Raw genomic sequence first — 26,893 nt, 5'->3', positions numbered from 1 at the left:
TCTAAGGTGTTGTCTATGACTTATTAATATGGCTCCTTCTTCAAGGCTCACACATTTGATTCAAATCTCAGTGTTGCACCTTGCTCCTTGACTATAAGGCAGTACACTACTTCAAATTTAAGGTAGGCATAAAAAGCAGATACACCTATTAATGCCACCTCCTCCCTAAGCCTTGTCAAACATAGTATGCGGCTCTGTTGTGAAAAGTTTGGTCAGGTCTGTTCAACTGTAGAAAAAACTGACATTAGCAGCATAAGGAAAGGCTGATGTAGTAACTGAAAATTTCTAGATGTTCTTTAGGAGGGTTTCCTGGGCTCAACAGTCAACATTCAGACCTGGTGTAGAATTCCAAAACTCCCTGTTTAATGCTCCTGATCTTGTCTGATTCCACTCGGTATGGTTGTTTAAGTTAACAAATTGTTTGAATTGGCCAACAGTGTATTAATAGTAATGAGTGTTGCTTGTAATTCTAGTGTTCTGTACTGGCTTGGCTAGATCATTATTGTCCATGTTGTATTTCCTGAAATATGGTTGCTATTGGCTTCCTAAGTAAAGGTTTCTGATTATGGCAATAATTTTAAGTTTGTGTACTGGCTGAATCTTTAATTCCATATTAAATTTATGTACACCATTGAACAATTGTATTCATATTAGCTGCACAGAGGCTGGAGCAACCCAAATATTTCTAGTTACCACTTTGTGGAGGTATGAGACAGGTGGAACATTACCTCTTTGTGCAGAGATCCAGAAAGCCACCTTTTGCTTCACATAAGATACATACCTGCTCTGTAAAGTTCCACATATGCACCTGACTACACAGTACATGTCTTCTGGTCTGGCTGAAGCTAATGTCTGCTTTATTATGTGCATGGTACTCTTAGAAGATGTTGGAACTGCAGAAGTAATGTGTGTGTGGGCTTCTCATTTTTTTCTGCTGCACAGCATCTCATGATCATTACTAGCCATGTAAAGGCTTCCTGTAGCAGGTGAGCGATATGTAAAGGCTGTATTGTTATTAGCCATGTAAAGGCTCCCTGTAGCAGGTTTGGGATATGCACAGGCTGTATCATTACTAGCCACCTAAAGGCTTCCTGTAGCAGGTGTTTGATATGTACAGGCTGTATCATTATTAGCCATGTAAAGGATTCCTGCAGCACGTGAGTGATATGTACAGGCTGTATTACTATTTGCCATGAGTAGTCATGTAAAGCCTTCCTGTAGCAAGTGTGTGATATGTACAGGCAGTATCATTACTAGCCACGTAAAGGCTTCCTGTAGCAGGTGTGTGATATGTACAGGCTGTATCATTACTAGTCACGTAAAGGTTTCCTGTAGCAGGTGTGTGATATGTACAGGCTGTGTGCTTCCATGCATAACATATACAGTGTAATACCCTGGAGAGGGGTTTATCATGTTAACCACACCAAAAAAAAAAATGGTTGATGCCCCTGAGGTGGGGTCATTTAGAGATGGTGAACATTTGCCAAGTGTCTAAGAACCATATAAAGTGTGTATACCGTGTGACCCCAAAGAATCAATAACTAGCCAGAAAAGGTCCACGTAGTCACAGGCACTGCTGAGGAACAAGTAGAACTTCACTGCATACCTAGAGCCCGCACTGCATTATAAATAAATTCATTACTTTATTCATGGGGAAACGTTAAGCGCTTTCATGCCTGTAAGTCAGGATTTCATCAGAACATTTGAAAGCCTAAAGCACACAAGTTTAAATACAATTCAAATTGATTAATCTATTAACATATTAACTTAATCGATCATACAATAAAACAATTGTTCAGTGAAACCTGTACAAAAAGTTAACAGGAGCTATGAAGTTTTAAAACAATATAAAGCTGTGAACATTTTTAAAAAGTTTTAAAAACTGTAATAAGTTGCTCCTAGCATCCCATAAGTTTAAGTATAAAAACATATGTTGGTTTCCATGAGGTAAAAAAATAGCAATAAACACACACAATAAAATTGTGAGGAAAATACATACAGGCATTTATAAATAAGTGTAATACTTGTGTAGAATTCCAAGAAATCCTTGTTTAATGCTCTTGGTGTACATTTCCAAAAGTTCTCCTGATTATCTGATACACACTTGCTATGATCTGACCTAAGCTTCTGATTACTTATAAAAGTGACATGAGAGGGGCAGCACAGAAATCTGACAGATGACGCACTAATTGTAGCATGTATGTGTGCTAGTAACATTGCGGACAATGCTTGTGTATGCTACATATAATTGGCAAGCTGATGACATTAATCAATCGAATAAGAGTAGTAGGGTGTAAGATATTGTCCATGGTGTTCCTTAGAATACATAGCTGTTATGCAAGAAACAGGATAGCACAATCTCACAAAAAGTTGAGAATACCATACATTATAATTCAAGTATAATCTCAGACTACTCTATAGACAAAAATAATATTTACAAGATAAGACAAACTGAGATGCTTCACTATAGCAGCACAAATTAGTGTCTAGTCATTCTTGTATGTATTCTATTCCCAGGAGCATGAAATTATGACAACAGCAATTATTTACTCTGTCTTATCATATGTAAGCAAATAGACAGAATACTCCTTTTCATACACTTTGTCACATCAGGATAGACCTTGTGTCTTCTTAAAACTGCATTTCTTTCATATTTTTTGATGTATCAGAACTTATAGGCTCATAGGTTGATAGAATTACACTAGGCTAAACACCACTAAGGCCCTTACAGTACATTCTTTTACATGTTAAAGAATGCATTGTATTGCAGAATTATCCTGTGTCAGCCTGACTTGTAGTTGCAGGTAGAAAAAAAACATATACAAAATCCATTTCAAAGAGAGAGACAGAGGCATCTTACAAAATCACATAAAAAAAATCTTAATCTATTCAACTATATGAAACACCTGAGTAAATGCCTGATGGCAATTATCTTTGCAATAGCCTTATCTAACCTGGTGGACTTCTTGGAGAAGGTCATCAAGGCAATGGATGAGGGTAAAATGGTGCATACTGCCTACCCTGACCTAGCTGAAACATTTGATGCAATACCTCACTCGGGCATTGTAAACAAACTCACGGAACTAACCATAAACTCATGTGTGACCCACTGGATAGCCAACTGTCTCACAGGCAAGACCCAGTAATTTGGATTGGAGAGACCACCTCCACAAAGAGGCTGGTCACCAATGGAGTACTCTGGGGCTCTGTGCTGGGTCTGCTCTTCTTTGTCATCTACTTTTCAGAAATCAAGGCTAATGTGAAGGGAATCAGTCTTACCAAGCTTGCAGATGAATGCAAGCAAGGAAAAATCATGGAAACCCCCTCAAGATACATATGTCTTACAGGAAGGTCTGACACAGACAAATGACTGGTGTTAAAGCCACTGCTTAAAACTCAATGCCAAGAAATGCATAATGGCAATGCTTGGCAAGTTGGCTACCCAGGGAAACTTCCTCATTAATAAAACACCCTTAAAAGTAGACATAGTAGTCAGGGATTTGGAGACTCATGTAAATAGTAACCTGGAATTTGACCAACATGTGTCTAAGGTAGTAAGAAAATCATTCTATATCACTCAACTTATAAGTAAGGGCATAGCATCTAGGTCCAGGGAAGTAATTCCTGAGTTCCTAAGCACCTTATAGCCGGCTATAACCTTCTATAGCTAATTCATATATGGTCTCTCACACTCTGTAAATATTGTAAATAGTTTTTGACTTTTGACTTTTAACTGTGTGAATTTGTTAAAATGCATCCGCACGATATTTTTACACTATGGGTAATATTGCTCATGATTTGTTGTACTTGTACTATTATTTTTATTGGACTATCTTTACTGTAATCTGTTTCATAGAGCTTTTCTCCCTGGGCCTCCACTGAAAATGGGCTCTCTGGGCCCAGTGGACTTTCCCAGTAATCAAACTGGAAATAAAATAATAATAAATAATAATAATAATAAATAATTGTGTCAGATCCATCACTGAGAATAATGTACCCTTCAGTACATACCTGAACAGGTACATGCAACCATACCTCCCAACTGTACCGAATTACTCATTTTTTACTGAGTTTTGGGGTCCAAATAATGGGGTGCCACGATTCCTGAGTGGCACCCCTTAATTTCTGATTTCCCGGCGCTTTAATTTAAAAGTTATTTTATTTCCTGGCTTTTGAGCTGACGTCATTATATGCGTGATGACGTTAGCTCCGTGAAACAGAAACAGCCTGCCAGAATTGAGCTGAAGGGCTCAACGTGCATGTATTTCCAGTTCCAAACCCTTAGCGGGAATCATCAAAGGTGGATATTTATGCTAAGAGCTGGAATCAAGGCTGCCGTTAGGAGAAGGAAGGGAAGGGTATGTGCCGACCGAAGGAATGGATGAAGCAGAGGTAAGAGAGCTGGATATGCTGCTGCTGTTTTCATTAGCCGTGTGTATCTGCAGAGGTAGGAGAGCTGAGGGCCGGAGGGGTGTGTGTGTGTGTGTGTGTGTGTGTGTGTGTGTGTGTGTGTGTGTGTGTGTGTGTGTGTGTGTGTGTGTGTGTTATGAAAAAAGTGCAAGTCCTTGACCTCAGCTTATGTAGGATTGCATAGCAGTGGAAAATGTTACTTTGCATAGGATTGCTTACAGAAGGAAAAGGCAGAAAAAACTATAGCATCAGTTGTTATGTTATCACAACAGCTGAATGCTTCCATTAACTTGAGCCAATTCATTTTTCCTCAATGTTTTTAACTGTTTCACTTCTATTAATAACATTTCATTTCCTTATACTTACAGCTTTATACTGCTTCCCTGAATTTCTGCCATTTGAAATGTCATGGCTCTACAATATGTACACAGCTACTTAATTGTATTTTGTTTTCTGAATGATCGTTTAATACATTTCAAAATGAATACATATGCTATAATTCTGTTACTATGATGAAAGATACTACACTTTCTTTCATTCACATCCAAGGCAGCCAGACACTCCATAGTCACACTCCCTTATTATGTAAGCTTACATTTTGCCTCCATGTATCTGACAATAAGCATCAATAAGTGATACACAATTATTTTTCAAGTAGTGATGCTAGTTCATGTTTATGATGCTAAAATGATTCATTTATATGTTTTCATGCATTACTTTTATTGAAACAGATCACAATATTTCTGTAGTACATTTACCATTTTTTGAGATTAAACTCCTTTCTCTTACCAAAATGAAGCATCTGGTCTATTCTCCTGACATAAATGCAGACCTTTCAGAAATGTCAGATTGTAATATATGGATAGATCTTCAACTAGCTAATATTAATTTTGGCCTTCTAGTTCAACATTTTGGGCCGGATTCATGAAGGCTTGCACGGAGTCTAAGAGTAGAGTAGGACTCCAGACAGCCAATATGTCTGCCGAGCGATCCAGGAACAGCCGGCAGGGGCGTGTATGAGAGCTCCTAAAACTACTCTTGCACGGACAGTGTTATGTTATGCAAATTACCTCATTTGCTGCTGAAAGCTATGCAAATGAGGTAAATTTGTGATCCAGGAAACACTAACCTGTCCGAGTAAGAGTAGAGTTATTTGCAGAAATATACTCCGTTGGTAATGGAGTACCGTTCTGCAAATAGCAAAACGGAGCTGTGACAGCTCCAAATAAAGGATGCATCCAGTTGAGGAAGCATGCCAATGGCCAAATATAAGGCCATTGGCATTTTTATCTGTTGCAAAATAATAAAAAAAAATTTTTCCCCCGATCTCCGATGTTTAAGTATAGCGCAGCTCCGTGCAAATGTGCGGCACTATAAAAACCAGAAAATAAAAAAAAAAAAGCCAAAAGTAGGCATTTTATTAAAAATATTCTTCTGCCATGCAGGTGAATGGCAGACTGAAGACAACATGGCTACTGAGTAGTGGTTGCTAAGGGGGGAAGCTTAGTTTGAGAGATGTAACCAAGTATTAGTAGGTAATCCTATGCAAATGAGGATAAGGATAGTGAATCCCAATTTTCCCTGCCATGTGAACCATGCCCCTAGAGTGTAAGTGTAGGATTAGGGGAGTAGTAGAGTAGAAGATAGGTGACATCATGAGGGGGTATGTATCAAAGACTGTAAGCTTATTGGAGCAGAGTGGCATGTGTTTGCTGTGAGTTACTCAGGACTGGAAGAGGCATGTCTACAGTTGTCTTAACTGAAACCCAGAAACCGAAGGTGTACGCCGTGGATATCATTAAAGTTTCTTGCAAAGATGCTTACACTGTGTGCGCATGTGTGCATGCCTGTAAACCCGTGTAAGCCTGTGTGTGCGTGTGTGCACCCGTGTAAGCCTGTGTAAGGCTGTCTAAGCATGTGTGCGTGGATGTGCACCCGCCTAAGCCTGTGTAAGCCTGTGTGCGCACGTGTGTGCTCGTGTGCATGTGTTTGTGCTTGTTTGCCCGTCGCTGCCCCCTGTGGAAACAGAAAGGGAAAAGGAAGGAAAAGAAGTAGTAGGAAGTTAACCAAGGAGAACTAGCAGAGCTGCCAGGTGAAATCAATCAGAATCAGCCAATTACACAGGCAGTACACTAGCCCAGCCCAGCCCAGCACTTAAAACTTTGCAAACAACATTCCCCCATGTTTTTCTCAGAAACACTGCAACACTGCAGTATACAAAGAGAAGTGAAAACTTAAAAAGCTTAACTGAGACAAAAAATGTTAGGGGCTGCCATTGCTATTATAAGGCAACATGTGCAAGATGCTGAGGGTGGTGCCATTGCGAATGCTGCTGAGCAACCCACAGTGAGGAGAAGGAGAAGAGTGTACAGACCCAGGGTAACCTACCAGGGGCTACATGAGCTGGAGATAGTGGAGCGCTATAGAGTGGACAGAGACCTCCTGCAGCAAAGTGTTGAGCTGTGCAGGCCACACCTCACACACAGAACCAACAGAGGGGAACCCATCCCAGTGGAAACCAAGGTATGTGTTGGCCTAAGAATACTAGCAACAGGTACCTTCCAGAGACCAGCTGGTGATATGATGGGGATTTCACAGGCATAAGCATCAAGGGTACTGCACCAGTTCCTGAATGCCATGTCAGCACATGTCAGTGATCATGTATATTTCCCCAATTCCCGTGAGGTATTGGCCAACAATATGTGTCTCTTCCAGCAAATAGAGGAATACCCTGAGGTAGTGGGTGCAATTGACTGCATGCACATACACATCAAAGCACCAGCCGGTGAGCGGGGTAGGGCCTACATCAACCGCAAGGGCTTCCACTCCATCATCTGCCAGGTCATGTGCGATGCCCAGGGCATAATACTGAATGTGTGTGCTGGCTGCCCTGGAAGCTACCACGATTCCCATATCTGGCATCTGACGCAGCTGTACCAGACATTTGCCAGTGGGGACATCCCTGACGGTCACCTAGTGGGGGATGCTGGATACCCACTGGAGCCGTGGCAGATGACACCCATCAGAAATGCACACACACCTGAACAAGAACTCCATAATGAGGCACACACGCAAACACGAAATGTAATCGAGCATGTGTTTGGGATGCTCAAGTCACGGATCCGGTGCCTGGACACATCTGGTGGAGCCTTGCAGTACTCACCAAGTACATGTACCCAAATTGTCATGGTATGTGCCATGCTACACAATATGATCTTGCGAAAACAGCTGCAGCAGGAACAGCATGGGGCAGGGCCAAACAACCCCCCACCATTGCCAAGGCCTGCACAGGCACAGAGAGACTCAGAGGAGGAACAACCTGAGCCTGCCCAGTAGGCAGAAGGAGGCATGCCCAGTATGCCTTGGCAAAGAGGAACCCTGGAAATGATACCTCTCTCTGACTCGCACATAAAATAAAAGGGATGCCTAACTTGACACTAGCTGTTTACACACATGTATAGGAAGTGTACTATGTGCATCCGACATCCTGCAGCACCACCTGAGGCATGATTGCCATGTTTTAAGCAATATAAAGCAGTGCTAGGCAGCTTTTACCACTAATTAGTATATGTAAACAAAATTTCCTGCGCCAACTAACGCGTCGGGCAACGTTGAGCAATGTTGGGCAAGGTCGGGCAAAGTCGGGCAAAGTTGAGCAAAGTCAGGTAAACATGCTCATATCTGCTTTACTGTTCCTTAAGCAGTCTGGTCTGCCCAGCATGAAAATAAAAAGCAGTAACAGGGCTCGAACCCAAGATACTGTGCACTATAGTCAGAGTAATGAACCACTAAGCCATGACAGCATTTCACTGGCACAGACACAGCAGGACAATTGTACACTAATGCAAACACAAAGAAATGCTGTAGCATGCCCCTTAAGAGGCATATGGGTAACCTCCCCCACAGGTCTATGCAGACAGAGAACAGCAGGCCAGGAGGTGTGATGTGGGTTGGGTAGGCTATGAAGTCGCGATCTAATATATGTGACAGTGGATGCCAAGATCTGTAATACAGTAGTATGCCTCAAGCCAGTACAATAGGCAACAGTACAGACTGAAATGGAGTACCTTACATAGCAGTGCAAGCCTAGCAAATGTGTATAAGTGTCAGGTGAACCCCTCATCCTATGTACACCCACAGTAACAATCAGGTGTGCCCCTGGGTAGAAATGTACAAAGAATAGCTTTCCCCCCTGTATGTCGAAATGTTGATAAGTCTATGCAAAGTGTCTCATGGAAGCCCGGCAGGCACAGCATGATCCCTGTTGATTTATGACACAAAGGTGAGCCCTGCTGTAAAAATACAACTTAATTTTCCGCACACATATAGTATAAATGTCTATAGCGGGCATGCTCACACACTTCAACAAATGTAGTGAATTTCATTCAGCATCACACTGAAAGGTCATACTGGGCATGCTCACACATACAAATAAGCAAAGCAAATGTCAGGCAACAACATACTGAAAGGTCATACTTGGCATGCTCACACACTTAGGCTAAATATGGAGATGATAATAAGAGATCTATGGACAAATGTGGTTAGTCATCTCTACTTCCAGAAACACATTGACAAAGTGGTCAGAAAATCATGCTGTGTTCACACAACCTGCCAAGGTCTGTGCATGTAGGTCAAAGGAAGTTCCCTCTACTCATCAGTCATCAGACCTATCAGAGACTACCACAACACACTTGCGATAAATCTGACTCGGCACCGTCATCAGCTGGAAAAAACACTGAAGTATCTCAACAAGAGGATTACTGGCCTCAAACAGTTGCCCCATGCAACAAGACTGAATTTAACCCAATCTGTACTCTGTTGCATACTGTCTACTCAGGAGATCTGTGCACAACAGACAGGTCCATGTCATGGCAACACTCAGATCTGTTCTGAGTTACAGCTCAATGGCACTAAATATACAGACCCAACTGATATTGCCAACATCCTTGCAGATAGATCAGTGTTAACTTTACCCCCCCTCTCACCCATGAAAGAGCAGTTCACTATAATGGAAGACTGCAAAGTTGCTGTCATCACGGCTGCACAGGTAAAAAAACACTCTCCAAAGCCAGTATCACAGCAGCCAAGGGACCAGATAACTTCCCAGGCTGTGTTCTACACAAACCACAGAACAAACAGGCACCACACCGACGTACCATGTTCAGTCATAGCCACACCTCAGGCTTTGTGCCAGCTGAATGGTGCACAGCAATGGTTATCTCACTACACAAGGGTGGAGACACCACGGACCCCAAGAACTAGCACCCCATTAGCCTGATGAGCCTGCCCTTCAAGGCCATGGAATGTATCATCATACAACTTATAAAAAAATACATTTGTAATCCACAAACTCTGGACCACAGCCATGTTGGGTTTGTAAGATGCAGATCATGTCTCCTAAACCTGATAGATGACATTGAAGCAGTCACCAGAACCGTAGACAAGGGTAAGGTGGTTTGCACAGCCTATGTAGATCCTGCCATGGCTTACAACACCACCACACATTCTGTAAATACAGATAAACCCACTAAATGAGGTATAAATTGCTATGTCACAAGACTGGTTGCCAACAGGCGTACTGACAGAACACACACTGTGAAAGTAGCAGACTCCAAGTATGACTTTGGACCAGTGACGAGTGCAGTACCACAGGGTCCAGTCCTGGGTCTTGTACTGTTTAGTATCTACTTCCCTGAAGTAAACTTTAACATGGAAGGTCTGTGGCTACTGAAGTTTCCAGATGACTGCAAACTAGGAGCCATAATTGTAAACACTAAAGATGTGGACATCCTACAAAAGGGCCTCACTGAGACAGATGGCTGTTGTCAAAGCCATGGGCTCTAGCTCAGTGCCAAAAAGTGCATTGTCATCCCCTTTGTTAAAAACTCTGTAGCCATGAACTACAGCATAGGCGGTAGTATACTTAACACTGAAAGTGTGATAAGAGACCTTGGGTCACAGGTAGACAGTGGACACAACTGTGATAATCACATCCCCACAGTAGTCAGGAAATCCTCCTATGTGGCACACCTCATCACAAAAGGTGTCTCATGCAGAATTGAAGAGGACATTGTTCCCCTCTACTCATCGCTCACTAGAACCATAATAGAGTACAACACCCCTTTTGCTATGTACCTCACAAGACAACTACAACAACTGGAAAGCCTGCAGCAATAACTCACAAAGAGCATTAGTGGCCTGAAATACATGCCATACACAGACCATCTCAAAATGCTCCAGCCGTACTCACTTGCATATCGCCTACTCAGAGGTGTTCTCTGCCTAACATACAAAGCTATGTCAAACACAGAGCTGTTGGACATGCTCCATGTAAAACACTCGCATTCCGTCTGATCTTCAGACCCAAAACCACGAGTGAAATACCAAAGGAAGGGGTGTATCCATTTACCTTATGGATACCCACAGCTTCAGGTTAGTGGCACAGCATGAGGCCTTGGAGACCATGCAAGTGCAACTAAACTTGGGAAAAGCTGCTTATCAGATTGTATCCTGCTACACATCACCTACCTTGTCTCAGGAACCCCACTCAGTATTCCTGAGAACAGTGGAAAATACAAAGGTCCTATCAAATACCATTATATGAGGGGATTACAACTAGCCAAACATTGAGTGGGGGAATTACTCATGTACAACGTCCTTTGCCCAATGTTTCCTACAGTTTCAAAACTCTAACACCCTGGAACAGCTGGTCACCATGCCCACTAGAGGTGACAACATACTGGACCTGATCATCACCAACATAGGGTACCAGTGTACCACAACAGAGATAAACCCCTCGCTGGTAATGTCAGATCATAAAGTAATCACACCGGACATCCACACCCCCCCAGTCAATGAAACCACTGTGAAGACATTTTCAAAAGCAAACTGCACACTTCCCAAGACCAAAGTGGAAAGTTCCAAAGCCCCCATGCTATAGGCTAATGCTATACAATCTGCCGAATCATTTACAAGTGCATCCTATGAGCATCTACAGGGATGCATTGATCGAGACATCCCAAATAAAACCAAGATGCACTCCTCCAAAAATAAGAAACCAATCTGGTGGTTATCGTCCATAAATAAGCTAGACAACAGCAGGAGGAAACGAACACATGATAGAGCAAACTTCACAAAAGGAAAGGCATCACTGATCATTATTAGGAAGAAACAATAATTGCTCATAAAATAATCCAAGGCCAGTTTCTAAAGACAAATTGCCAAGGAATGTAAGAATAACAACCATAAAGCCTTCGTTAGCTATACCAAACATGTAGGTGGCAACTTCCAAATATGCTCTCAGCTACTGAAAAATGGCAAGAAATACACTGAACCAACTTACATTGCCCACATCCTGGGGGACAGGTTCAGTGCAAACCCCCCCCATCACCCCCAAAAGGGCCTGTGTCCATTCCAGAAGAATGCAGAGCCCCAGACTTCATGGACATGCAGGTAAAGACAGCCCTCTCCAAAGCTAAGAACACAGCATCAATGGGACTGGATGGTGTCCCAGGCTGCATCTTACACCAGCCCCAAAAGGAACTACACCCTCACCTACATTCACTGTCCAGACTCAATCATACCGCAGGCTATGTCCCCAAAGAATGGCATACACCAACAGTCATCCAGCTCCACAAAGGGGGTGCCACAGCAGAACCTGGAAACCATTGCCCTATAGGTCTACTCAGCCTGGTCTGCAAAGCTATGGAGCAAATTATCATGGAACCCATAAACAGACCTCCATACCTCCAGACACTGGACTCGACCCAACTTGGCCTTGTTAAAGGCAGATCCTGCCTCCTAAACCTAGTTGACTTATTTGAAACAGTTACCAAGGACATAGATGGAGGTGAACGTAGTCCACACAGCCCACCTGGACCTCTCTAAGGACTTTCTACACCATTCCCCACTCTGTCATCATGGACAAGCTTACCAGCTTGAACATTAACAGCTATGTCACAGGATGGGTGGCCAAGTGGCTCACAGATCAAACACATATGTTCAGGGTTGCGGGTGCCATGTCCGACTCTAAACCAGTCACAAATGGCATCACACAGGTCTTGGTCCCAGGACCCCACCTGTTTAGTAGATACTGCTCAGAGGTACAGGCAAGCATGGGAGGAGTATGGCTGAACAGGTTTGCAGATGACTGCTAACTGTGGTCCATAATCGACTCTATGGCTGACACAGACATCCTGCAGAAGGGTCTTACAGAGACAGATATCTGGTGTCAAAACAATGCCCTCAAGTAGAATGCCAAAGAATACATAGTCATCCCCTTTGGATAAAACAAAGTGCACACAAATTACCACATAGGTGGTAATCCAGTATGTATGGAGAAAGTCATTATGGCCCTGGGGACACAGGTAGATAGTAAACTCACCTTTGATGATCACATGGCCAAAGTATTTAGACATTCCTTCTATGTAGCCCACCTAATGTAACCCACTTTGTCTAGTCTGATGATGTCACCATCCTACAAATATACCTGTGGAAAAGAGACCTCCCAGTAATGTGTATAGCACGTCGTGTTAATGTGTACTCCTCTAATATCATGAAGTAGTTAGGTGGGGGCTTGAATCCTGCACTTGACAGCTGTGTGTGTTTGGGTATAATCACTTTGGAAAGGAGCTGCCTTTTTGGGGAGTAGTAGAACACCTTAAAAGTGGTATACTTATCTTTGTCAAGTCTGATGATGTCACCATCCTACAAATATACTTGTGGAAAAAAAAACCTTCCCGTAATGTGTGTAGCATGTTGTGTTAATGCGTACTCTGCTAGTATCATGAAGTAGTTAGGCAGGGGTTTGAATCTTGCACTTGACAAGTTAGTGTGTGATCTCCTTGGAGAAGAGCAACCTTTTTGGAGAGTAATAAAACACCTTAAAAGTGGTATACTAATCTTTGTCAAGTCTGATGATGTATCCATCCTACAAATATACCTGTGGAAAAAAGAGCTCCCAGTAATGTGTATAGCATGTTGTGTTAATGCATACTCTTCTGGTATCATGACGTAGTTAGATAGGTGTTTGAATCCTGCACTTGACAAGTGTGTGTGATCTTCTTGGAGAACAACCTTTTTGGAGAGTAGTAAAACACCTTATAAGTGGTATACTAATCTGTGTCAAGTCTGATGATGTCATCATCCTACAAATATACCTGTGGAAAAGAGAACTCCAAGCAATGTGTGTAGTGCGTCGTGTTAATGCATACTTCTCTAGTATCATGAAGTAGTTAAGTTGGGGTTTGAATCCTGCACTTGGTGAGTGTGTGTGTGCTCTATGTGTGTGACACTGTTGGTCAATGTGTTGTAGGTTTTGCTTTTACTACTGTATGACATATCAGTATGACAACAGTATGTGCATTGCACATGTCAGGTAGGTGTGTGGCAAATACATATACGTATATGTGACCTCAATTATTTCATAGGTGGGAACTCTGCTTTCTCCATGAACACATCTGTCATCTTTGCCAGAGTGTGCTGCTGCTTTCCAGACCTTAGGTCACATCTGTATGCTTGTGACAAGGCCAGCCACTGCAGAGATCCCTGGCCTAGGTCATCCGTGTCACACACACTCATTACAGTTTCTATTGAATTGTGTAAGTGAGGGTTTATGGCTGAGGTATATTACAGACCTGTTCAAATGCAGCAAAGTCTGTCAATGATGGCTATTCATTATAGGTGTACAACAACCTTTGTGGATATGCATGCAGATCCCTTATTGCTTGATCCAGTGAGGGATTTCTAAATGCTTTTGTAAGTGTGATTACCAAAGTAGAGATGATGTAACACTTGGCTGCATGTACACATCGGTACCTGTTCAACATGTTGGTGGCTACTACCTATGTGGTACTGTGGAGATACTATGTTTCGTAAAGGTGGATGACTATGCTCTGATTGGCTTATAGCTTTACAGCATTGGTTTGACAACAGGTATCTGTCTGTATGATACCCTTGTGGAGGATGTGTGTATCATCTGGAGAATGCATTATAGGCCACAGTATGCATTTCCAGACGTGGACAGACATATCCCTACTGTGATTGCTTGTACCTAAGAGAGCTATATGGCAAACAGGAGTGGTCTCAGGAATGGGTGCAGGTGAATACCACTGGTTACTGGCATAGTATAGTGCCTGAAGGATCCAAATGTTACTGTGTGTCCTACATCTGTGTGTCAGTTGTCAAGACATCATCTAACGATTGTTTATGGTCAGGCTGTTGAGGTTATGTATACTACCAGAATGCAAAACAATGACAGATAGTAACAGTGTCGCCCACAGCACAGTGTCAACCCATGTCATACACACATGTGCACTCAAGTTCCAAAATGTGTGTAGTACAATGCATACTGGCCACCAATAGAAACTATGGAGTGTTACTGTGCAACACAGGGCATGTCACCCTGCCCATGTGTCCACTATGCATGTACATGCAGACAGTGTACCTCCACCATGTTCACAAATGTACACCTGCAAATCTGTGCTACACACATCCCACACGTACTGTCCACTCTCTAACACATGCTGCCAATACAACACACATCAGCCAAGCGGCACGTGGGCAGACAATACACTATTGGAACTAACACTGGTGTAAACAATACTACATTGACAATCATAGCTTTAATGCATCATGCCTGCCCAGCTACACCTTCAAGGATATCATTACACTCTACTGTTGACAACATGCTAACATTGCTATACTGCTGTAAAGTCACCCTGTGCATCAGCACCATGGTAGCCTGTTCCTGCATTAATGTTACAGATGACAGGAGGTGGCACAGGTTTCATCATATGCACAGGGTGTGTTGTTGGTTTGCCAGAGGCCTACATTGAGCCATACAATCGACATGTATGTGTGTGTGTGTGTGTGTGTGTGTGTGTGTGTGTGTGTGTGTGTGTGTGTGTGTGTGTGAGGGCCAAGAGTACTGCTATGGATCAATGCTGATGTAATGTGTGCGAGTATGTGTTAGCCCTAGGTGTCTGTTTTATGTGTGTGTGTGTCTGCATGCACACAGTTCTGCCATGTGGCTGCCATATACAGGGATTTGTGGGACAGCCACAGACTCTACCTGCCAGGCTTTACAGATCACCATCTCTGGCCACGGACACAGTACCTGTGCCTGGCAGGTGTGCTACTGACAGTATCAGGTACTAAGCCAGACTGGGTACTATCCTCAGAGGTGGACAGAGGTACACTGGACCCAGGTACCTGCTGGGACTGTCCAGAGCCACATGCATGTGGTCTTCTATGACAGTCTATGGACAGCCCACCCCCAACATTGCTGGGGCTGGTACTGGCACTACAGGAGCGGCTGTGGCTTGAGGGATGTCCGCAGTGACTGCCAGCTGCTGATGTTGCTGGCATACGTCCACATCGATGTCTCAACTGTCCCGCACTGTCCTGACACATGGACATGACATTGTGGAGGACATCAAATGTCTCACCCCAATGTCTATCAGTGACCTCAGTGTAATTACAGATGGCACCTGCTAGGTCAAGGATACTGTCAATTACAGTGGTGTTATGTGCCCTCTGTGCCCTTAGTCTATGTACGGTCTACCATTCCATATGTGCCTGTGCCTCCATGACAGCCTGGAACATGCGTGAGGTTGTAAGACCTGTGGCATGTCTGCCAGGGGCATGATGAGCAGCAGTGCTCCGATGAGAACCCCTGGACATCTGCCTATGTGGTACCCTTCCAGACATCTGGGTATGGCTGCTGTGTCGGGATGTATGTGCCATAGATACCACACTGTCCTGGTCAATGCTGACTGTACACTGTCCCTCAGCTAAGGGCATTGGTGATGGATGTATTGGCAGTATGACTGTATGCATAGATGGGTTAGAAACTTGTGTTCTGTCGATTGGTGGCCCAACGACAGACCCTGAAAAACATGCCTGTGCCTCAACACACCTATCCTTATTATCACTATTTTGCTCAGTGACATCAGGTTCCCTGCTGCAGTGAACCAGCCCAACCTCAGCACATGTGAGAGGAAGACAGGAAACACACTTTACGACCTGTACATCATGTCAGAACACATGTACACATGCATACATGCACAAATGCACACATGCACACATGCACACATGAACACATGAACACATGACATGCACACATGCACACATGCACACATGAACCCATGAACACATGCACATATGCTCACATGAACACATGCACATATGCACACATGAACACATGAACACATGGACACATGCACACATGCACACATGCACAGAAATACACTCCTCATGTAAACAGACACACACACACACACACACACACACACACACACACACACACACACACACACACACATACACACACCACCAGCAATCCAGAACATACTCAATAGTGTTTGATGGTGGGGTACAGTATCACAAGCCAAACAGTCATATCACACGTGTCAGCATGCAGGACGTGTGTTGCTCAACAACATGCAGTGCGGGTGTAGACAACCCTTGCTAATAACAGTACACATGGCTCTGATGCATGTGTGTTGTTGTTCAGTGATTGGCCTCTCCCTGGAATGCAATGTGTACATGGACACAACATTGCTGTGCAAGTATTGAAAGCTCTGCAATGTCCTGTGCACCATCACTCACAGGTATACATACCATGGCTGGATGTGTATCTGTGTGTCACATAGATATCCATTTCTGATCAGAGTGTCTGTGTCTTTAGCAGATAATTGTGGACATAGGTTTAGCACATGCATGCTATGTATACACACAGGATAAGTTGTGCATGTATACCTGATGGAATACCATTGCTCAATATAGCCATTGTACAGTGGTTATGGTGAGTGTAGGACATATTGTGTACATGCCAGTGCCAGCCATGACATGGCATGCTACAACACAACTGCAACATTAAACATTACACATACCCAATGTGTGTTATGTGACCTATGCACTCCATAGCATTACAAGACATATATGTGTCACTTTGTACAAATGTGATTGCTATGCATATTGTGTATAGGTGCATATATTTGCACACACACAACAGTGAGGTGCATAGCAATGAATGCTATGTGTAGTACTGTGGCTACTGTAACTGGATGGGGTGTAGTACCATGAGCCATCATCATGCAGCATCATGTGGTCACTCAAGGCTACTAATGTGTGCCAGACCGGCACCTAGCATGCTGTACCTGAACTGCAGTACCATGGCTACATTCACCATTTCACAACCAGTTGTTACATGGGTTTGTAAGGTGCCCAATAGGGAGCAATGCCTAACATGAATGTGTTATGTGTTGTAAAGTGTTGCACAGCCCCATGATAGGCCCCTACCCCTCAGGTATATTATGTGTGCTGTGTGGATAACATTTGGGATACTGTAGTGTGACCTTACAGTGGGTGTCTGAATACGCCATGTGTAGCATATTAACGTGTACTGCGTATGACAATGTTGTGTATGTTGTGTGCATGTATATCGACTCTGCCTATCCAATGTCCACTACAGTTTTGCCACAATTGTGTGGGATGCTCTGTGTATTGCATGTGTTTGAGGCAGCTACACACATTACTGGGATGTGCATAGTCTCACAGCAAACATGCACAGCATGCATTATGCGTAGGTGTGTTACGTGTACATGCCCTACACCTCACCTATGACATGCACATATATCATGCAATATTAAATGTAGAACACACTCACCAGCATGGGTCTGCTGCCTTGCTGTCACACCAGAGGGACCTACAAGGATATGAGACAGTTTGTCAGTGGCAACAACTGTGGCATTGTTACTGTGGGTTTGCAATCTTACAGTAGTACAACAGTTGACAGTCACAGGCCTACAGATTATGTTCCAAATTATTAGTATTGCACAACACCAGGCTCCACTTCTTCTAACTACACAGTACACATCTCACATATGCATGATCTACCAGTAGAGGTAACAGTAGTCTACAGATATGCCAAGTTACCTGCACGCTCTGTGTCAACTCGCTGGGTGGCCCCGGCCTCCATGATGATACATGTTTGCTGTTGTTGTTGTTGGCCAGGAGCCACCAGGCTGAGGAGCAGCTCCTCCACTCTGGTGAGAGGGGGGGCGGATGGATGGCTACCCCACCATCTGTAGCAAGCTGTTGTCTATGGACATCAGACGCATGCTGCCGGACATGTCTAAGTAAATCACTGCAGTGATGGCGTACCTGCTCATATGTCCGGTTATGCATGCCTATGTCATTTACCCGATGGACAACATCTTGCCACAGTGAAGTCCGCTCATGCTGGTCCTGGCTGGTTCTTGAGAACAGCAGGGCGTAGTGCTGAACCAGGCTGGTTGTGATCTGCTCATCCTCGGCTGGGCTAAATGTTGGATTGCGATGGTGAGCCATGACCCTGGAAGACAATGAAACAATATGTGTGAGCAAGTCATGTGGCACACTTAACATACTAAAGTACAGATATCACTGAACTGCCATATATAGCAACCTATTGGCTGTCAGAGGATACACACTTTCAATACCACTTATCAGTGCTCATACCACAACTGCCTGACAGTGTCTGGCACGCTCTATATATCAAACCATGTTCTGCACAGCAACAAAGAGAAACCAGTATGTAAGACTATACAACAGTACATGTCACACTGTATGCGACACAATGCACCACCTAGCCATGGGAGGTATATATCAAGCTAATGCATAAAGAAATATGTCATCCATTGCAATGATTGTAAATTATAAATATATTACCAGTATACCACACTAGTTGTTGGTGGCAAACCCCTGCCTAACATATGTGCACATTCGTTAGTATAGGTGGCATACTGCTGCAGTAGACTATACAAGTTGCTAGATACGCACTTATATCCTGTAACACACATATGGCAGAGGGCATATTACAGGCATACTTACACACACAACAGACATACATACAAGACACAAAGGTATGGCAACCCATATGAGCTTTACCTGTGTACCATACAGTACTGTGTGTCAGTACTTACAAAATATTATGCCTGAGGTATGTAATCTGTGAGGACTACAGGGAACACACATACATCATACTGTGCTGTTTAGGCCTACAGCCTCAGGTAGTACTACAGTTCATACGGGATTTGGATTCACCAGCAGTACCAATCAATAAGTATACATGTACTGCTTTAGCCTACAATGGCACACCCCAGTCCACACCAAGGGACTATGTCAGACCGTATGCCATACTGCTTTTTCTGCCAAGCAATAGCATACATATCTTTTGCTGGGATCAGAGCTAGGACACAAAATAGCATGACAGAAACAATTTCCGACTAAGCTATCACACATTTACAGAACCTCGACACATTCACCAACACATTCACCATCACACTCAGTCACCCTCACATAGCAATTATTGCAACAAGTACATGTGGGTGTGTATCGGTTCATAGGTAGGTAATAGGTTATTGGCCCTAGGGCCTATAGAAGCCTAGCCATACGCTACCCTGGCCTTTGACACACATGTAATTTAATTTCACGTGCCCCTATCCAGCAGAGCCACAGAGGTGATTCCGGGTGTGTATTTCCTATCTCCCATCAAATCATCAGGATTATTCATGACAACTGCTAATGAGGAGCTTGGTTTGCTATTAATAGGTGGTTTGTTCCCGAGTATGGGAAGTCTCTGAGATAGGAATCTATCCCTCCAGCATGTTCTGACTATTGAGGTGACAAGGTTTAGGTCCCTAGAGCATGTAGCTCATAGTGGTTGTGATCTGTTTACGTGGAGCATGGCCAACAGCTCTGGGTTTGACATAGCTTTGTATGTTAGACAGAGGTCACCTCTGGGTAGGCGGTATGCAACACAGTCTAGCTGTGGTTTTGTGAGACAGTCTGTATAGGGCATCTGTTTGAGGCTGGTATTACTCTTTGTGAGGTATGTCTGTGGCCTTTCCAGTTGCTGTAGATGTCTTGTGAGGTACATACCACATGGGGCATTGTACTCTATAATGGGTTTTATGTGTGATGTGTAGAGGGGAACACTGACCTATATTTCCCTGGATGACACACCCTTTGTGATGAGGTGTGCCACGTAAACAGATTACATGACTAGTGTGGCACTGTGATTAACAAAGGGGAGACTACTGTCCACCTGTGTCCCATGGTCTCTTATCACACTTTCGGTGTTAAGTAGACTACCACCTATGTGGTAGTTCATGGGTATGAAGTTTTTGCCAGAAGGGATGCCAATGCAGTTTCAACATTGAGCTTGAGTCCATGGCTTTGTCACCAGGCATCTGTCGCAGTAAATATGACCCTGTCTCTCTCTCTCTCTCTCTCTCTATATATATATATATATATATATATATATATATATATATATATATATATAAGCATATACATATAAACATCCATTGGTGTACATATAGATATACATATAGGCACATATACAGTCCACCTCTCATGGTGGGAATATCAATTATGCAAAGGTTGTGAGGTATACAGTTATGTAATAATATTGCACAGTGCTGTGCAGAATGCATTGAAGGTGTTCTCAGCCCATGTAGCTTTAGCAGGCCTCACTGGCTGCAACACTGCAAACCTGACAAATCATACCCACAGCATTTAACCACCACATGTCATATTCCAGCACTGTATGCTGTCTTGTTTGACACACACTACAACCTACATAGAAATATGCACACAACAACCTTCACCAACATATGTCCACCCTTCACAACAATTGCAGTATGTCCCTTGCTCTATGCACATGTACAGATGCTAATATATCTGACACAGACAGATCTCTCCGTATGCATGTGCCATACACACACAAGGTCCACACTGTTGTAAGTCCATGTACCTCACGGCTGACCTGTTGGGCCTTGCTGCAACATGAACAGGTGTCACATGTCAGCACGCAGTAATATTAGAGGGTGTATATATAGTTGCAAATGCTAGATTCGCATACTAGCCTGGTACAGCAGTTGCCAATGCTAAGCTACACGTTAATATGACTATCATGCATTTGTTACTCTGTCACATCCATGTTTATATAACTGTATGTGCTACTCCCGCAAACAGACATCGTACACACTACTGTACAGAACACAGATAACATGGATCAGATGTTTGACATTTAATGCTGAATTACATATGTCACAGTCATATCCCACTGCACACAGATACACACTGATTTCTCCATGGCAGTAGTTATGCAGGTCATCTGTGCATAGATATGTATTGCTGCCACATATGGATGATTCAAAGTATGTAGAGTACTCTTCAAAAACATCTACTACATGCCAGTAAATATATATCTGTTACATACCTTTCCTTTGTATGTGTTTGTATTTGTCAGTTCCGTGTGTTTTGTAATTTTTTTTTTTAATATCTTAATTTTTATATATATATATATATATATATATATATATATATATATATATATATATATATTTTTTTAATATCTTTTTTTATTATTATTCTGTTGCTGTTGTTGTGGATGTCGGTGTCTGTCTGTCTGTGTCTCTCTCTCTCGCTCTCTCTCTCTCTCTCTCTCTCTCTCTCTCTCTCCATAGCTGCAATGAAACGATTGCATGTGTGGACAGCAAGTACAGCCTGCTTTTATAGGTGTCTGCACATGTGCATGTGAGGGCCTCTGCACCAAGCCCATGAGCCCACAGATGGCAACAGTGGAACTGAGATCCCCACCCATGGGCAGTCACCACTGCACTTTCACAGCCCAGAGGGTGTCTGTGTTTGGGGCTGCGTAGGAGGGTCAGGCTCACCCGTGAGTCGCATCACTCGTGCCTCAAGCTGGCGTAGAGGATCAGCAACTGAACGCTCGATCTCCCTACGCACCACAGCCCGGACCGTTCAGAGGGTGATAGGTGGCCCTCCTCCGGCCACACTTGCAGGGGGGAACAAGCCCCATCCCCTGCAGCGCTTCCACCCGAAGGTGGCACAGGGCCAATGGAGGAGGAGGTCCCGGGCTGGGCACCAAACCTGCTGGTGCCAGGTGCCATCGCCAGCTGAGGTGGGACAGGTGGATCCGCTGGGACCAGCCTTCCCATACGACCTATATTTAGGAGGATTTAATGACAATTTGGGTTGGTAACAACCAGCATCATTCCAAATTAGTTGTAACAGCATGCAGTAATATTCCCATTAACCCAACACACCAGAGTTACAACAGTTGAACAGCAAGCATAACACATGCATATACAGAACAACAGTGGACATTCCAACAGCATGCAGGATTGATTGGTGCAACAGCCCACCAAGATTGTGGTATTTGAACAGGGCACATGCATCAAAGTAAATGCAGATATTTATAAACCAATATGACATATGTCCCAACAAATGTTTTGAGATTAGACATACCCATTGAGGTGTGGAATTGCATTGTTTATGCACATACAGTAGGGTGTAAAAAGATACCTCCATTAACAACTTATATGTGCTTATAGTTTACACTACATTTCTATTGACTGCAGGTATATATCCCCTACATGTATTATTACACTAGGCAATGTCCGTTAAATTGTGAAATGGGTTTTGCTAGTTCCTTATATACCTGAACTGTATCTGACATACAAACTGTCCAGGATGCAGATGTTACTGCTACGTATTTATATGTTTTATTTATATTAATATATTTACATATCTGGATGTGTTCAGGTAACATTATCAGTTATATTTTAACAGCCCCCTACATTTCTAGCAGCACACTGACATTTCTGGGTAACACAATAACAAGCTACTCATGTGCCAGATTTACCTATACATGCCACCTATGAACCAACAGTTGAGGATTGTATATATGCTTAACAACTACCGGGACTCCCTTCATCCACTTTCTATGGGCCTACCCAAGTGTGGGTTGACAGTGCTTAATACAACAGTACTAGTTCTATAATGCAAGAGTACAACAACATTTTGAAGAAAGTGACATGGACACACTCCAGGAATTATACCTTTATTAATTACATTACACACTTTTCTAGAGGCTCTCTCATTTATTTGATATTACAGTGCATGCAGATGACTTATTCAAGATGTATTATACCTTTATTAATAGGTTACAACACTCTTTTTCAGGCTCTCTCACTTATTTTATATAACAATACATGCAGAGAAATTATTCAGGACTTATTATACCTTTATTAATGGGTTACAACACTCTTTTTCAGGCTCTCTCACTTATTTTATATAACAGTACATGCAGAGAGGTTATTCAAGACTTATTATACCTTTATTATTTGCTACAACACTTTTTTTCAGGCTCTCTCACTTATTTTATATAACAATACATGCAGAATAATTACTAACCTGCCTGGTGGCGCAGCCTTAGCAGCCTATCTGCATAGGCTTGTTGATTCGCAGCACGGACACCTGCAGCTGTGAAGTAAATAGAGTGATATTGAGACATATACCTATCCATAATATCGACTACAATAGCAATTCTTACATACTTCATTCCATGGCTACCTACTCAGTAGTGGGGCATTTTGCATCCCACGGGCCTCCTGTATCCACTGGTTCATTTGGTCCTGCTTGTGTCTCTTCAGGTCTGTGTGGTGGTGTCTGACCTGCTCACCAGTCCAAGGGATGCCTGTGGCACTGGTGAGATCATGTGCGAGACTGTTACAGGCTTCCCCTTTGTATTCAGTGCCCTGGAACTGGCCCTGTAGGAGTCTGGCATCATGATTATGGATGAGGAGCCAAACCATCACTTTTGACTCTTCAATGCCCCACCGTTGCACTCGAAAGCGAAAGCCCTCACCAACACCAGCCATGCTGCCTGCAGATGGGAGCTACAACCAGTTATGGCAAGTATTCCCGCCTATGGAGCTAAAATATGCCTCAGTTCCCACACTTATTTGTGATTGGCCAGTTTTGAAAATTCTCAGCTGAGAGCACACCTGCTTAGCACTGGGTAAACTTTCATTAATATGTATGTGTGTGTTGACAGTGCATGAATATCAAAAGCTGTCATGGCTTAGTGGTTCAGTACTGTGATTATGGTGCACATTATCCTGGGTTTGAGGCCTGTCATTGCTTTTTATTTTAATACTGGCCTGACCGGCTAGGAAGTATGGCTGTGTTTAGCCAACTTTGCTCAACTTTGCCCAACGTTGCTCTACGTTGCTTGAAGTTCCCTGACTTTGCCCAATGTTGTGCTAGTTAGCACGGTGCGCAGCTACGCGCAAACATGTTTTGTTTGCGCTAGGTGGCTTGATGTGCAGCTACGCGCAAAGCCATTGCGCTAGTTAAAGCAGTGCTAAGCCATGAGCAATTATACTTAAATGTGCTTAATACTGGTAAACTTTGCTTAGCAGTGCTTCACATTGCTTAAGATACGTTACTTATGCATTCATCAGTATGCATAACCAATTCACCTTCTTATATATGTATAAAATATCGTTCACTACTACATAGGCCATTTCAATGCTTTTTACTAAATTTTAAAAGATAAATGCCAGGAATTATTTTTCTATACAGATTTCATACAGAAAATAGAAAGGGGGGTGGAGGGACTCGAACCGGGAATGCCTCCTCTTTGTGCGAAGGCTCTACCACTACGCTATTGCTATTTGGCTTAATTTGCATATAAGTGTCTTATTATCCTCTTCGATGCCTAAACTGCTAACTGTAGCTAAGGAATGGGCAAACCCACGCAAACACGCACAAATACGGGCAGCTATTTTGGGAATAATAAAAAAATAAGAGTTTTACATTTTATAATTGTACTGGGGTTTAGGATGTGGGGGAGTGTAGTGTTGTGTATGTACACATTTGAGCGGACTCGCTCATGTCATTTACATTTGATGATTGTGGGACTTGCAGGGGCATGGATGTTTGGACTGCTCGGCAGTCTGACACACCCCCTGCACCCATGCACGCTCCGTGTTAGCCTTAGAGTTGAGTCAGCGCACCCTCATGAATATGCATGGTGCGCTGACGTCATCCTCTTAGGCTGCAGTTTCCGTGTAAGACTTATTTAGTCTTACACGGAGGATTAGTGAATCCCGGGGCCTATCTTTCCAAACAATATCCAAATGGCTCATACTTTTCTATCTAAACAGATTTTACCCTGGCCATTCAATCTGCAGTAACTGAAATGTTGGCATTAATGGGGACTCCCGCCAAGCAAAATAGCCTATTTAAAATTATATGAAATGATGAACTGAATGTCTGCATGAAGCAATTTCCATGTGGCAGAAGGAAATAGTGTGATTTAATAATTTTAACCTGATGGGCAATCACAAGGTGCATATACATTCTGTAAGACTCATAGACAACTGAAGGACTTTATCACTAACAGACAGACTGAGGATAGTGCAGTTCTTCATTTTTTTATCCACAGACTAATGCTAATAGTTTACTATTTATATAAGTATATGAAAGGTAGAGATGGACAGAAACAGGGATGAACTAAAGTAATGTGCAAGAACATGTGAAATGTGCCAGGTGAATATACCTGGTGACTAGAGGAGGTACTCAAGCTCAAACCTTGTACCTTGGGTACAGGAAACAAGAGCCTAAAGTCCCTACCCACCCCCACTTGTGAAAACTTTACAGATTTATGCCTCATATTTTTGTTCTGTTCCTCATAAAATCTGTAGTGGACTTTTGTGGCAAATCAGAGAAGGATTGAATTCACTAAATAATGACAGGCATTGCAATTTCAGACTTCATATTCCTCAGAAAAGACATCTAACACAAAATCTTTTATTCTAGCAATTTTCTAAGTTTATAACATCAGTATTTGAAATTTGTCCCTATTTATGGGACTGTATTCCCCCATTATTGGCTTTGTCCAGGTTTTTTTTTTGTGCTAAGAGGTTGAGAGCTTGATAAGTAAGAACTGACTTTACTAAATGATAGCCATTATTTCAGTCTTCCTATGGTTTAGGGAACTGCTGATTTGGCATAGTGGTATATTGCTCTGATTGTACTGCACAAGGTCCTGGGTCCAAGACTTGGCAGTGAAAACAAATACTGGTAGCACATTTTATTCTAGCAACTTTCCAAAATTATACAAGCAATGTTTAAAATGTGTCCCTGTTTTTTGGGCTTTTGTTCCCTACCCCCCAAAAGATTTTGGGTTTTTCCAGATTTCTTGTGCTGCATAGTTGAGAAATATAGTTAAGTGTTGAGTGGATTTTACAAGGAGCTGAGAGTTTCAGGGGAAGAGACGTTTAGTGTTGCTTATACTAAGTCTACTTGCATTGTTAATAGCATAACAGGTGAAATACTAGCTTTTGATACAGAAAGCTGTGGGTTCTACTCCCACAGAATGTAGGTGCATTGCTGATACTGTACTGTGTTCTACTTTTAAAAGGGGTGGGTGTAACAAGTCAAGGGTGTAGCTACAGATACAATAGAAGTGAGAAAATGTCATGCACAAGGGCATTTGTGCCTCTGTGGAAAGAGCAAAAAATATCATTAACCCAAATTCAGGAACAGAAAATCATAATTATGTTCTTTCCTGTGCTGCATTATAAGGAAAATATTTTTAAACGAGTACAGTAAATTTTCC

The sequence above is a fragment of the Protopterus annectens genome, chromosome 1.part2 (assembly GCF_019279795.1).
Source record: "Protopterus annectens isolate FY-2018-M chromosome 1.part2, PAN1.0, whole genome shotgun sequence".
Lineage (NCBI taxonomy): Eukaryota > Metazoa > Chordata > Ceratodontiformes > Protopteridae > Protopterus > Protopterus annectens.
Note: the sequence above shows the minus strand (reverse complement) of the source record.